Source organism: Cryptomeria japonica, chromosome 11, assembly GCF_030272615.1.
Source record: "Cryptomeria japonica chromosome 11, Sugi_1.0, whole genome shotgun sequence".
NCBI classification, from domain to species: Eukaryota; Viridiplantae; Streptophyta; class Pinopsida; order Cupressales; family Cupressaceae; genus Cryptomeria; species Cryptomeria japonica.
In genome coordinates, this window is record NC_081415.1 from 566,330,735 (window position 1) to 566,346,025 (window position 15,291).

The following is a 15,291-nucleotide window of genomic DNA, read 5'->3' on the forward strand; positions in this document are numbered from 1 at the left end:
TTAATGATTATGTAACAAACTATGAGCTTGGAGACTATTTAAGATAGGAAGTAATTTTATGTTAGGGTCAAAAAAACTATGATTTTTCAAGGAACAAACAATATCTATTATCTGTTAATTTCTTAAAAGTGGAATGACTGGTTTATCAATGAAATGTTATAGTGTGCAGTCTTTGAATTTGTGTGTTTAAAGATTGGCGATCTTCTTGAGAAATTAGCTGATGTGCATGACATCATTTTGTTATTAGTCATTCCTATGTTATCTGAATCCATTGTTACCATTAATTGCAAGTAAGTTAATTGTGGATTGAGTTGTGCTGATCCCCCTTTAACCTATGAGACATGAGAGAGAATCGATCAGATTTCATATTGCTATGCATTTTCTTTTTGCTCTGAATTTATGAAATGAACATGTGTGAAAATCAGAGTATGTGAGCTCTTATTTGGTCTTCAAAATATTCTTTTTGTTTTATTTTAAAAGTATTCCTTTGTGTTGATGGATGAATGCTAATGCCTTTCCACGCTTTCTAGTTAAAAGTGTATTCATTTCAAAATTTTCTACATAAAATTCATTGCAAATCATACAAGGAGCTGCCCTCTAATGCAGAGGATCGATTTTTAATTGATTCAACCAACTATTGGTTTATTTGTTTCATTTCATAAAGGGGTGTACAAGAGTTATATTATCATTCAAACAAAGCAAACATTACAATTTGAAGAAAGGGACAAATATGTTAACGAACTGATTTTTGGTGACTCTGCTGGGGAGTCGAATCACAAGACTGGTTGCCTAGTTGCAAGACTAGAGTCAAGAAGATATACTAGGTCCCAAAAAAGGGAGGGGATAGTTGATTATATTTTTTAAGAGTTGTAGAACCTAAATTTTCAGCCCACTTTTTCACCTCAAAGTAAGAAAGAAGTAGGCCTCCTTCCCCATCTCCTTCACTTATTGTATCCTCAGTTTGTCAAGCTCTGACCTTGCATGGTATTGCTTTACCAAATATAATCAACCTGACTCCACTCAATATCATCTTTCCAATGGAAGTAAATAACCCTTGGGGAACCACAATAGGTCCACTGAACTTAGGTTTAAATTTGAATCCCCTACCCAAAGGTGCGAGAGATCACTTGCCAAAATTTAGTGGCGACGGGAAAACCAATATTGATGAACACTTGAATGCATTCAATGTTGTTTATGGGATAAAAGCTATTCAATATGAGGATGTTGCCATGAGATTATTTGTACAAACACTGACTAGAGTAGTAGCACATTGGTTCTATCACCTACTGAATAGTGTGATAACAAATTGGCAGGATTTGAAAATGAGGTTTGAGGCAAGATTTAAAGTGGCTGAAGATGAACACTCTCTTTTTGCTCAATTGGCCCAGTTAAAGAAAGAGATTTCAGAGTCTATGAGGGATTTTGTAGCAAAATTTGATAAGATTGTACATAAAATTCTAGTCAATAAAAAACCCTTGGATGACAATCTGAAGTATTTTTTTATAAATTCCATGCCTTCTAAGATAGGTTTCCTGATCTGCGGGCAAAGAGTTGCAAACTCAAAGTGCTGCCAAAACACTTGCCATTGAGTTGGAAGATGATCTAATCATTGCAAGAAAATGGATTCAGATACCCAATGCTCAACCTTCTACTTCTTCAAACCCTGTGATCCAGAGATTGATGAATGATGTAATAACTATTAAAAGACAATTACCTAAAGCCAGTACATCATAGTCATCCCCTTATCAAGACATATCTAGGAGAAATACAAATTAGTCTTTGGGCATTGGAAACAAATCTTTGCAATTACCCCCTACCCAGCAAAGATTGGTAATTGAGGCACCACCACCTAAGGGAAGTATGTGTGTTTTTCATCTCACGGATGAACATGATGGCAGTTCCTATCCTAAGATGGTACGTTATGCACAATTGATGAATTCTAAAGACATCTCAAATGAATGGAATGAAGAAGAATCTTTAAAGAAACCTGGCGACTTTGAAATCCACTTCCTAGAGTACGAGTCAGATTCAAAAAGAGGAGGTGACATTTTGGTTACTCTAGAAGATCCTTCATGTGTTGTGCTCACAAGAAATCAACAAAATTTAAAACCTTAGGGTGCTTCTTCATCTTCTACCATGAATTTGAAAGGTAAGGAAATTGATTCAAAATTTCATAACAATGATAAAAAATTGCAAGAGTCCCCATTGGTAAGGTCTATTGAAAAGGAAAGTTCATTTGATATTGTAGAATTTTGCAAATCCTTCCAAATTCAAATTACACCTACCAAGTATCTTAAGTTAAATCCCAAAGAACTGGATAGACTCGTTCAGTTTGTATAAGGAAATAATGTGTTATGAGCTAATGGAACACAACAGTCAGCAAATGCCACATTGTCTTCCCACAGTGATGTATCAGCTTACCCTGTTGCTCATGAAAGGACCCCTGAAATAACTGCCCTCCAAACAGATGACACTTTGTCTGCCCATGAGTCAAAACCTGAGCCCTTTTATATATCCTTGTTTATAAATTATCATAAATTAAATAACTGTATCATAGATTCAGGTGCATCAGATAATATAATGCCCTCTGTAGTAGCTAAAGAGTTGGGGTTATCCTTGACGAAAATTTTTGGCAGATGTTACTCTATGGACTCAAAACAGATTCCCATGTTGGGACAAATTAAGGATGATCAAGTAGTTATTTCTGCCCACCCAAGTAAAAGAATCAAGCTGACTATTCTCATAGCTGACATCCCAGCTAGCTATGGCATGTTGCTAAGTCATACATTTTGTAGAGACCTAGGAGGAGAAATAAAAATGGATTGGTCTCAAGCCACAATTCCTGTAGGAAAATAGTGAGTCATTCTACGGCCTGAACCAAAGTCTAAATTCATTGTTTTTCCTTTTGATGATCCAAGGGCCCAAATTCTATACCATGAATGTCAATTTAGAAACTACATGATTTTGTCTGACAATGAGGTAGTGGGAGGCCTATCATAGCCAAAGGGAGATAAAAGTTTGTGTTTAATGGAGTTTGATGGAAGTTGTGCAGCATCAGGTTCAGGCGTAGGGGTAGTGTTAATTCTGCCTTTTGGTACTCATATCCCTTTTTCTTTTAAATTAGAGTTTAAGAACACCAACAATATGACTGAGTATGAGGCTTTGTTATTGGGTTTAGCTGAAGCCAAGAAACTGGGAGTACAACTTCTATGAGTCAAAGGAGATGTTGAGTTGATTGTAAAATAGGTCAGAAAGTTGTTTAATGTAAAAAATGAAAGGTTGAAACACTACCAAAATAGAGTTTGGGATGAAATCAAAGATTTTGATGCATTTTCCATTAAGGCTATTCCTAGAGAACAAAATTCAAAATCAGATTCATTAGCCATGTAAACTTCTTTGTTGATTCCTCATCCTAAATTTGTTGATGATACTTACCAAGAAGAGTTAATATATTGGCCTAGTGTTCCTAACAACTTTGAATTCTGGCAAGTGTTTGAAAATGATAAACAAATTAATAATTTTATGCACTATGTAGAAACATTTGCTGCTACATATTTTGAACATTCAGATGCAGCGTGTAAGGAGTTTTCACTAGAACAAGCCAAGGAGTTGACTGATGGAGTTATGCATTTAAAAGGGAACAAGATTCCTAAAGGGTTAGTTTCATTAGAACATCTATTTGACCATCATGATGACTACAAGAAAAGAAAAGATGATAAGTTTCCTGAAGTTCAAAATGTTAGAGGTTACAAAAGGATTAACATTGGCACTGAAGATGATCCCAATTATATCAGTCTAGGAAAATGTTGCATACCCGTAGAGAGAGAGAGGTTCATTAGTCTCCTGCTAGAGTTTAAAAATGTATTCAGTTGGTGTTATGATGATCTAACTAATTTCAGAGATGGAAAATTTCAGCATCAAATTCCCCTGAAACCTGGGGTAAGTCCTTTTCGATAAAAGCTTAGAAGTTTCAATCCTAAAATAGCTAAAGCCATATTTCAGGAGTTAGATAAAATGCTTATATACCCCATTCACCATTCTACATGGATAGCCAACATTATTCCTATTTGAAAGAAAAATGGAGAAATAAGGATCTGAATCAAGCCATCCTAAAAGATAACTACCCATTACTAGCTATGGACCACATTTTGCAAATAGTTTCAGGTTCCGAAATGATGTCCATGCTTGATGGATTTTCGAGTTATAATAAAATTAGTATTTTGGGAAGTGATCAATATAAGACTGCCTTTATTACTCCTTGGGGTATCTTTGCTTATAACAGAATGCCATTTGGTTTAATCAATGCAGGTTTGACATTTCAGTGAGCTATGGATTTAGCCCTTGGTCATTTTAAAGATAAGATAATTGTTGTGTATCTCAATGATTTAACCATCTTTTCCAAGAGAAGAAAACATCACCTAAGGGATTTGAGACAAGTGTTACAAAGGTGTCATGAGCATGGGGTGTCCCTAAATCCAAAAAAGTCAGTGTTTGGGGTGATAGAGGGTAAGTTACTTGGCCATATTGTCTCTAAAGAACGAGTAAGATTAGATCCTGAAAGAGTAAAGGGAATTTAATAGCTAAGTCTACCATCAAATAGAAATGTAGTTAGATCCTTCTTTGGACAAGTAAATTTTGTAAGGAAATTCATTCCGGATTTTGCAGAGACTACTAGGTATATTGTAAATTTGATGAGTGAAAAGAGAGCTTTTAAATGAAATGAGGAAGGAAAGAAAGTGTTTGAATCAATAAAGAATGCTATTGGTCATATGCCTATTCTGGTTAATCTAGATTTTAAGTTGGACTTTGTTATCTATTGTTATGCCTTAGAGAATACTATGTCAGGGATTCTATTGCAGAAGAATGAGGATAATGAAGAAGTCCCAATATATTTTATGAGTGTTCCCTTGAAAAAACACGAATTGAAGTATTCCTTGATGGAAAAACAAGCATATGTGGTTGTGAAAGCTATAAAACAATTCAGGTACTATATTCTCCATTCTCATGCAATTGTTTATGTGCCTCACTCTATAGTCAAGAGCATATTGACACAACAAGATATAGGAATGAATAATAGAGCCTCATGGGTGTCAAAGATTCAAGAGTTCAATTTGGATATCAAGCCCACAAAATTGGTGAGAGGACAGGGTCTATGGAAATTGATTGCTGAAAGTAAGGAAATGACAGAGGAATTGCCTTTAGTCTTGTTTGTCAGACTTTAGGATTCCTGATTTGTGAATGTTGCATACTATTTGACCTATGGAGATTGCCCAATACATCTTTCTTCAAAATAAAAGAGGAACTTGAGGTTAAAGGCTACCAAATACGTCATTTTTAATGTTGTATTATATAAAAGGGGATTGGATGGAACTTTCTTATGTTGTGTAGATAAATAATTTCAAGAGTCACTGTTGAAGGCCTTTCATGATGAAGCCTGCGGCGGCCATTTTTCATCTACAGTAACTGCTTACAAAATTTTGAGAAATTTCTATTATTGGCTAGGAATGTTCAAAGATGCGTATGCATAGGTGGCCAAGTGTGAGAAATGTAAATTGTTCACAGGTAAGCCGTAGCTTGCAGCATTACCTCTCTGACCTATGATTGTGGGTGAACCATTCAAATAGTGGGGTTTAGATTTCATAGGTCCTTTGATGCCTACTTCAAGTGCAGGGCATACACATATACTTATAGCCATAGACTATTTTATTAAATGGTTTGAAGCCATTCAGGTATGGAAAAGGTCTTCGAAGGTTGTTTGTAACTTTCTCAAAGAGAATATCTTGGTTTGATTTGGAGTTCCACTGAAAATTGTGGCTGATAATGCCACTAATTTCTCTTCTGCTAATATTTCATTATTCTACTATGATCATGGGATATCTCTCACTCACTCTTTTGATTATTATCCTCAGGAGAACGGTCAGGTGGAATCCAGGAATAAAAATCGTATAAATATTATGAAGAAATTGGTGAGCAAAAAATTTCAAAGATTGGAATAAAAAATTGTATGAAGCTCTTTGGGTTGATTGTACATCACCAAAATGAGATTTGGGATGTTAGCATTTGAATTGGTCTATGGCGTAGGAGCTCAGGTAGCACTTCCTCTTGAACTTGCAGCTACCAAGTTACAGACTGCCATTGAGGATACCTACTTTCAAGATTCTCTGGAAAAATGGATTATGCATTTGATGAGGATTGATGAGGAAAGAGACAAGTTACTAGATCAGATAACAGAGCATAAGATGAGGGTAAAGAAGATATTTGATAAGAAATCTAGGTAATGGAAATTCATGCTAGGTGATTAGGTCTTGCTCTAGGACAGAAGAAGGGAACCAAAAGGAGCACATACGAAATTCGAATCGCTATGGAAGGGACCATTCATGATTCAGGAGGTAAAAGGTCCTAACTCTTTCCAAATTGCATATCAAGATGGTTTTTCTCTTCCCTTGACCTATAATGGCTAGGATTTGAAATTATATCAATTGTAAACAAGAGTCCCTCATGGTTTTGTACATAAATTTTGGCTTATTTAGTTTGTAGTGTCTTTTCTATTGTTGAGTCATTTTTGGTCTTTAATAAAGTCTGTTTACAAAACTAGAGATCTTGGAGTTCATGTCTAGTTTCTTTACAGTTCTAGTCCCCAGTTAGAGCTGATGTTAGCACTCCCCCACAATTTTTCATTTAGAATGTTCAAGCTTGTGGGTTGCCTTATGGTGTCTTTATTATTTCTATTCTTTTGTACCTCTTCATTTTGAACCCAAGCCGTTGAACTCTTAAAACAATTCAATTAGTTCAAGGTTCAAGGTGCATTTTAGTAAAATATCTTTAGCGACCTTTATCTCCACCAAAGCAAGCATGTTATTGTTATGCACTTTGAACTTTGAACCCGTGAACCATTTTTGGTTCAAGGTTCAAAACGTCTTTTTCTGAGTCGTGGCTGTCTGATTATGGTTTCATTTCTGCTATGTGGTATCATTATAACTAGTGGTTGGAGAATTGTGTGTCATAGATAGGGGTGGTTTAGATTGGTGTTTTTTGGCAAAAATGGATATGCATCCTTGAGTTATCATACTTTAATCTTCCTTCTATATGCTTCTATTGGTGGCTTCCTTTATATCTAATGTGGCTTATGTAATTGGGATGGGTTTTTTGATGTACTATGCCAATGGGCATTTGGTATTGGGTAGAATAGGCTTGTGTTACTTAAGCAATACTAAAGGGTTTTCTTACTGGTTCTTTCCCTTCAATGCTTTTTCAACCAGACACTATAAAAAAACTTTTAAAATTTAATATAGTTCAGTGGTTCTATCCACTTTTATCAAAAAAAAAAAAAGATGGAAAAAAATATTAAAGATGGAAGAGGTGATAGTTTTCAAATATTTGAGAAGGATATAATTATTCTACCCAAGGTATTTGCTTCAACATTTTTCAAGACTTGAAGGGGAATAATAATGAATCATCTTTAATTAGTTTGACAAGTTAAGTAAAAACTGAATATGGGAAGGCAAAATCTTCATGATAAATTACCCTAGCGAAAGAAAAATTATGTTCTCCTAGGTAAAGATGTCTTCTGGAATATTTGGGAGAATTAACCTCTAAATTGGTGAGATGATTCAATGAGATTATGAAGCCCAACATTAAGTAAAAGAATTATTTTTAAGGAATAAAAAATGTGGCGAGTGAAATAAGTTCATAATTACAAGTGAAAGAATATGAGGGAAATATTTTACCAAAGGGTCTAGTTTCAAATGCAAATTTAAAGGGGATTTTTTTTTTACTTGTACTCTTCCATAAAAGGAATGGATGGTAGAAATTTTTATTCATAGGTGAGAAAAATTTACATAAATGCCATATGAGTAAATATAAGAATACAAATGTGAATATGTTGGCCAAAGAGGAGTGATAGTCATTACAAAAGGTTAATGTATTATGAAATATTTTAGTCATAAATTATTATTCACAAAAAATACGAATTAAAGAGTGATTAAAGAAGTATCCAAATCTTGGAGCTAATCTCCATAAAAAATACAAGCACAAAGATTGCTAGCGTAGGAAGAGTGTTGTTATTTTGAAGTGTGAAGATTAAAGTGATTAAAATGTAAATTTGCACTAAACAAAGTGAAGGGTTACAACCCCACAATGAAATATATATATGTAACATTAGAGGGGAGAATTAAGAAATAGATGTACAATATACTCTGGCAGTTTTTTTTGTAACTTCCAAAACTTTGTCAATATAATTAGTTGTTTTTTCCTTTACATATGTGTTGTGAGTTGTTTATTTCAATTGGCTATTGTTATGTGATATTGTCTCATAGAAGATAAGGTTGCTTGTATCTTCCTAGTGAAGTTTATTTTCCCATTGCTATTAATTTGAATAAAAGGCCTACTTGTGGATTGTAACTGTTCCTTGTAAGTCTTCCTTGAATGGTCTCTTAAAGTAAGGGTTAAATTCATTTGATCAAATTATAGCATAAGACTATTAAAATGGATCTTTTTGAGGAAAGGTAACTGAGAGATCTTGTTGGGGGGTGATCTAAAAATTGTCTCATAGAAGATTACATTAAGTCTTGTTGAAGTAATAGACTCTATGGCCCAAACAAGAGGAAAGGCATTGATCATTCATAAACAAATTTTTACCATATCAATTACCTTTAATTTAAAGCAATAGGAATAGTTGAGTAGGATATATAAAATCAATTAGCAATAGTGTATATATATAAATTTCAAGCATAAAGATCTAATTGCTTTCACAAAAACAATCTTGAACTCAACTAGAAAGCCACCTATCCTAGGAACATATGCCATTCTGAGATAGGGAAAGATTTAGATCAAGACACTCAATCTGCTATAAAAAGCATTAGTCATTAGAAGCAACTAGTGAATAGGTATACTCGCCTAAGTCTTATAGAGCCTAAAGTGAGGGAGTTAGTAACCAAATTGGTTCACTCTATAAGTTTGCCAAGTCAATTGTAGGGTTTGATCATAGGAGTTGGCATCTCCCTAGAACCTATCCAATCTATTGATTTGAGATCCAACAACGGCTATGTAATGTTGCTCAATGAGTGGGTGTCAATATGTTTTAAGTTGGCTTTGAAATTGAACCTTGAACCAATTGTCTTTTCAGTTCAACGGTTCAAGGTTATTGCTCATTCCTGGTATTTTTTTGAGCTTCTAGTCCATTGTTGTTCTTCCCAGATGAACTTGAACCATTGAACTATTTGTAACATGGTTCAAGGTTCAAAAGGTTCATTTCAAGCTGACCCTAAAGACTTTGTTAACACTGAAAGCGGTGCGGCAAGAAGGAATATTCTCAGCATCTAATAGTTTAAAATTCTAAATTTGGAAAGTAATCATGAGAGCATTAACTACTTGTGCGGAAGTAATGGGCAATTAAGAAGGTGTCATATTTTCAGTCATTTCATTGTTACTTCACATGCTTAAGTGAATCATTATGAAGCGTGTGTGGTTTTCTTGGTATTTTCCTATTTGTTTAAAGGGATATATGAATTCATCTCCATAATTTGTAAGGGTTGTAGCTGCTATAATTGAGCAAATTGGAGGCGTCGAAGGTAAATTCAGCTCTACTTTCCTGAGAAGGTTTCTAGATTTATGGTGGTAATGGGTAAGTTTAGATGATTCCCCTATGTTGTATTTCTTTAGTTCTGAGAATTTATTAGTGTAGGAAGAAAATATTTAGCTTATTGGAGTAGAATTCTACCCTATTTTAGAATTGCTTGATTAAAAGTATAGATAGGAAGTATGAGGCCAGTATTGCCAAAGCTTAGACGAACTTCATGTTTAGTAAGCATATTACCAAAGCTAGATGATACGTCCTTGGCTTACGCCAATCTAGGGGATTTCCTAGAGAGAACCAAGAACCCTCAAGATGGTTCAATGATGGAGAAAATAGTGAGAAGTGGTCTCATTGAAGCTGCTACATTTCCACTTGCTGCACCATGTCTAGATTTGGTGATAGTTTGCATGAATAGGTATGATGCAGAGAATATATGCATAAGAACTAGTAATGGTGAGCTTCTAGTTGGTATCAATAGGGAAATAATTATGGCAGCAATGGGAATCCCACACAAGGAATCATATGAGGATTGGTCTATTGGGACCTCATACGCCTTCTTCTTAGAGAAAAAGAGCATGTATAGGAGTGTAATTGCAAGAAACTAGCTCCTTAGAGTCCAAAAAGGAGGGTCACGGTTACCAAATCCCCTGACTAGAGAGTACTTCATCATAGAAGTGTGGGACATTGTTATATTGCTGAATAGGCTAAAAGGGAACTCGCACTCCTTTTACTGGGAAGATTGGATGTATTTTTACATTCAAGTGTTGTTATCTGGTGACAAATATCTTGATTGGGCCCAGGTAATTACAGAGTGACTCCATGAAGGTTTGAGTAACTTTGTGAGTATGTCTAGCTTTTATATGTCATCTTATCTTTTCTACATACTAGCTTGTACTAGAGATTGGCGTGGTTTTCTCAATGAAATATGGGTGTATGACATGAAGGTGTATGATTACTAGCCTTTTTTACAATAGTAGAAACATGTAGAACATATTGCCAGATGGAATGGTGTGTTCGTAGGGAGACTTGGTTTTGAACTTCAAGGTTATGTGAATGAGAGGATGCCAGTTGAAGCAATGGAGTTAATAAGTATATACGACATTTTCTTCATTCAATTTCCCAGGTTCACCTACCTTTGAGTAGGTGGTTTCGAAGGTGAACCATTCAAGCTACCAAGGTATGCCTTTGATAGCTATGTACTTATAGAGGTGAGTAGGCAACTAACTCATATTAATAAAAGGCTGGGGGCAAAAGGCGAATCTGGAGTTGCCTTTCCTATTGAACTTGGATACTACAGCTTCAAGTCCGTATCTAATGCTTTAAATTTGGAATTGGAATTCAAGAGGATGAACTTGTAGCCCTATGTTGCTAGACGTAGGTTTGATAGTAGAGTTTATATCATGAAAAATCTAAAAGTGGACGAGCACTTCCATCATGAACCCCAGTTGGATGATTATTGGGAGAATTGCAGAGATGAATATGAGGTAAGAAGGAGACTATGGTCAAGATTTACTCTGCAATAGATAATCACCATGAAGCTTCCAATCAATGTATCTGGAGTTCAAGAGGAAACAGGGGAAGCTATTCAGGATCTTGAATTCAACAAGGAAGTTCAAGGAAAGCCAATCCCTGATGTTGACTGGAATAAACAAGAAGATGATAATGTTCAAGCTAAAACTTTCAATGTTGTAAGGAGGACTGAGAAGTGGTTGAGAGAGACAATATTTAAGAAGCGATCGCTCATATCCTCCCATGAACTAAGAGTTGATTAACATATTGTGAATCAACTTCTTATTTCTTCCACTAATGAAATTGTTGATGTTGCAGGTGGTTCAAAGACAATTGCTAAAAAAGTCCAGCCCTAGAGATCAAAAGGGTCACCATTAGGTTCTACTATAGCTCAAGTAATGTGGTCAAGGACCAAGAAAAAGAGTAAAAAGCCAACATCAAGCCAGTTGTTGTAGACCTAGATCTTAGTGAAGAGGTAGAAGTAATAATGGATCAACAGGATTTAGGTAAGCCTGCGGTGTAGGAAATGGACATAGGTAAAGAAACAGAGAGTGAATTGGACCCCACGAACACTCTGGTTATTGTCAATTCACCAGATACTCAGAAAACTCATCCACCCAAAGAACCTGCAAATACACCACGATGGTTGGAAGATGTTGTTGGGAGGAAACAAAGTGTGGTTCCAATTACAATCCCTATAGAAGATATGGTCAACAAGTGTCTTGGAAAGGTATCTAAGCTGAAAAGAGTCAAAGCACAGACAATGCTTGAGGTAGATGAAGAAACAGGTTATTGGACAAACAAGATAGCCAAGCCTATTCCAGATAGAGATGCAAACAAAGCTGTCGAGGATGACTTCATAGTGGAAAAGATTGATCTGGGAGTTTCTTTGTGATCCGTTGATGTTAAACATTTGGAGTCTTCCATGAAGAGAATGCTTTCTAGAATATGGAAGGATGAGAAGGATAAAAGGGAGTTGAAGAAAATCATCACTCAAAAGGCAAAGTACATCAATGCCATTCATCATCCAAATCCCCAACCCTTGTCACAAGTGGTACTATCATTTGATCCAAAATCTTTAGCAAATCAAACGATGTTGGATCAATTCCAAAGAAATGGAATGGTCGTGGAGATGTTCAATAAATGGTTGGATCTTATAATACAACAAGGTTCAGACTATATTGTCAGTCTGGTGAAACTATATGAGGATGTTGTGACTGTGAGCAAAGAACTGGAATTAGAGGTTGTTTCCTGGGAGAAAGAAAGGGCCAAATGGGTGGCAGTTCTTGTACAGATGAATGATATACAAAAATATGGAGTGATGAAGTTCATGGCTGAAAAACCCATGAAAAGCCTGGATGATAATGCATTTTACATGTCAAGGAAAAACATGGAGTGGCATAATTCAAGTGTGAAATAGGGCCACGAAGAATCCACTAAACTGCTTAGAGGATTGACAGATTTAATTGATACAATGCAAAAGGATCTTAAATGCATTAACATCCAGCTTATGAAAGATGATGCTAAGACAATTGAAGCTGCCACAGATATGACAAAAATCTTCCAACAAATGATACAGTTCATTCGGAAGACAAAATCCTTGACTATGGATGATTTCTCAAAGGTAGCAAGGATTGAGTCAATGCTTGCGGTCTGTTCCAATCATCTGGAAGTTCACAAGGCAAGGGTGACACAAGTGAATATGGACAAGGAGGTTTGGAAGAAACAAATCTAGCACATCAGACTCCCCTACTTTTAGGTCATCCTGAACTTCTCGGGGGTACATTTAGGGTGGTGTGGTTTGTGCAGTTATGCGACAAAGTAGGATAGACCAGTAGATTCCTCTACCATGGTAGAGTCATGATCAATTAGGGAATGAGCTGTCAACCTCTCTGTGGCTATTATTTTAGTTTTTCTTGTTTTTAGAAAATGGTTTCTTTAACCTCTGGTTAAAGTAAAGTTTTAATGATTATGTAACAAATTATGAGCTTGGAGGCTATTTAAGCTAGGAAATAAGTTTATGTTAAGGTAGCAAAAACTGTGATTTTTCAAGGAACAAACAATATCTATTATATGTGAATTTCTTAAAATTGGAATGACTGGTTTATTAATGAAATGTTATGGTGTGCAGTCTTTGCATCTATGTGTTTAAAGATTGGCAATCTTTCTTGAGAAATCAACTAATGTGTAGATATCATTTTGTTATCAGTTCTTCCTATGTTTTCTGAATCCATTGTTACCATTAATTGCAAGTAAATTCATTGTGGATTGAGTTCTGCTGATCCCCCTTGTCCTGTGAGACATGAGAGAGAATTGATCAGAGTTCATACTTCTATGCATTTTCTTTTTTCTCTGAATTTATGAAATGAACATGTGTGAAAATCAGAGTTTGTGAGCTCTTATTTGGTCTTCAAAATATTCTTTCTATTTTAGTTTAAAAGAATTTCTTTGTGTTGATGGATGAATTCTAAAGCCTTTCCACACTTTCTGGTTAAAAGTGTATTCATTTCAAATTCTTCTACATAAAACTCATTGCAAATCATACGAGGAGCTGCCCTCTAATGCAGAGGATGGATTTTTAATTGATTCATCCAACTGTTGGTTTATTTGTTTCCTTTCATAAAGGGGTGTACAAGAGTCATATTATCATTAAAAGAAAGCAAACATTACAATTTGAAGAAAGGGACAAATATGTTAACCAACAAGAGGGAATACTCTTCAGGCAATGATACAATTGTTAAAAAAGAGACATCTTGCAACAAGTGTAAAGGGGATTCTTGGAGGAGAAGAGATCTTTGCTCAAAAGACATCTACCTCCAAGAGGAGATATCTTGAACAAACATAACATCTTCTACCAAAAGAAAGGAAGGAGAGAAAGAATTCATACCTTCCTTCTATTGCTAGGTTAAAGAGATTCTTGATGAAGGATGACAGACTTTGGGCCCAATGTGAGGGGTAAATTTATGATAGATATACATTGCCATGTGAAGGTGAGGTTGCAGCCAAGGACTTACATCCCTAATATAAGAGAGAATGCTTGAGATAACAACAAATTCACACAAGGAATGACACCCAATCATGAACAAACACTGTTCCACAAAGGAAAATCAGATCCTTAGAGAGGAGAGAGAGAGAGGAGGGGAAATCAATCATTTCCCTCCAAGTGTAAGGAAAATGATAAGAACTACACAATCTTCTAAGTAGAGATTAAGCGTAAGGAAATGCACAATAAACTCACATGAATGAATATTCATTGAAAGAAAAGACATTAGTTTATGTAAAATGTATCTTAAAAGAAGTGGTAATCTTCAAAGAGAGAGAGAGAGAGAGAGAGAGAGAGAGAGAGAGAGAGAGAGAGAGATCACATATTCCCTAAGGAGGGATTCTTCATAAGAGACATATCTTTGAAAGAAAGGATATCAACACATGAAAAATGCAACCCCTAAAGGGAATATTGATACATTAGATAGGAAGTGAGAGAGGTACGAAAATCCATCCTTGCCTCCCAAGGAAAAGGATAAAGAGAAAAATTACACATATTCTAAAGAGAGGTTATTCAGAAGAGACAGACTGTTTCAAACAAGAATAGGTCCTAACCAAGGAGAAAACATGTGCTCGAATCAAGAATAACTCTATGAAAGAAAGGACATCAAGTGATGAATAACACAACACAAAAGAAGAGTTAATTTTCAATGAGAAAGTAAGAGGAAGAAGAAAGTTTACAAAATTTCTCTAAGGAGAGATTATTCATAAAGGATACATCATCTCAAGCAATAAATAGTTCTTATCTAAGGAAAAAACACATGCTCACATGAAGGATAATTCCACGCAAGAAAGGACACCAAGTTATGAATAATGCAACCACAAAGAAAAATAGTGAAAGTTTTAGGAAGAGATAAAGAGGGGAAATATGATGGCAACAACAATGAGAAAAAATTGAGAGCAGGGGGGGGCATGGGGGGTGAATTAGTTATCACCAGATTCTATAAACGTAATCACAAAAATAGATCTGATAAACTACAACAATAACAAATATAAGCAAATTGATAGTACAACACACAACACCAAGATTTTGATGTAGAAAAATGTGTTAAGGGAAAAGCCATGATGGGAAACTACCCGCAATAAGATGATACTCTTCAGTAGTATGTGAAAATATTATAATGGGGAATGCACATGCATTCAGGCTCACTTCTTAGAGGTAAGTT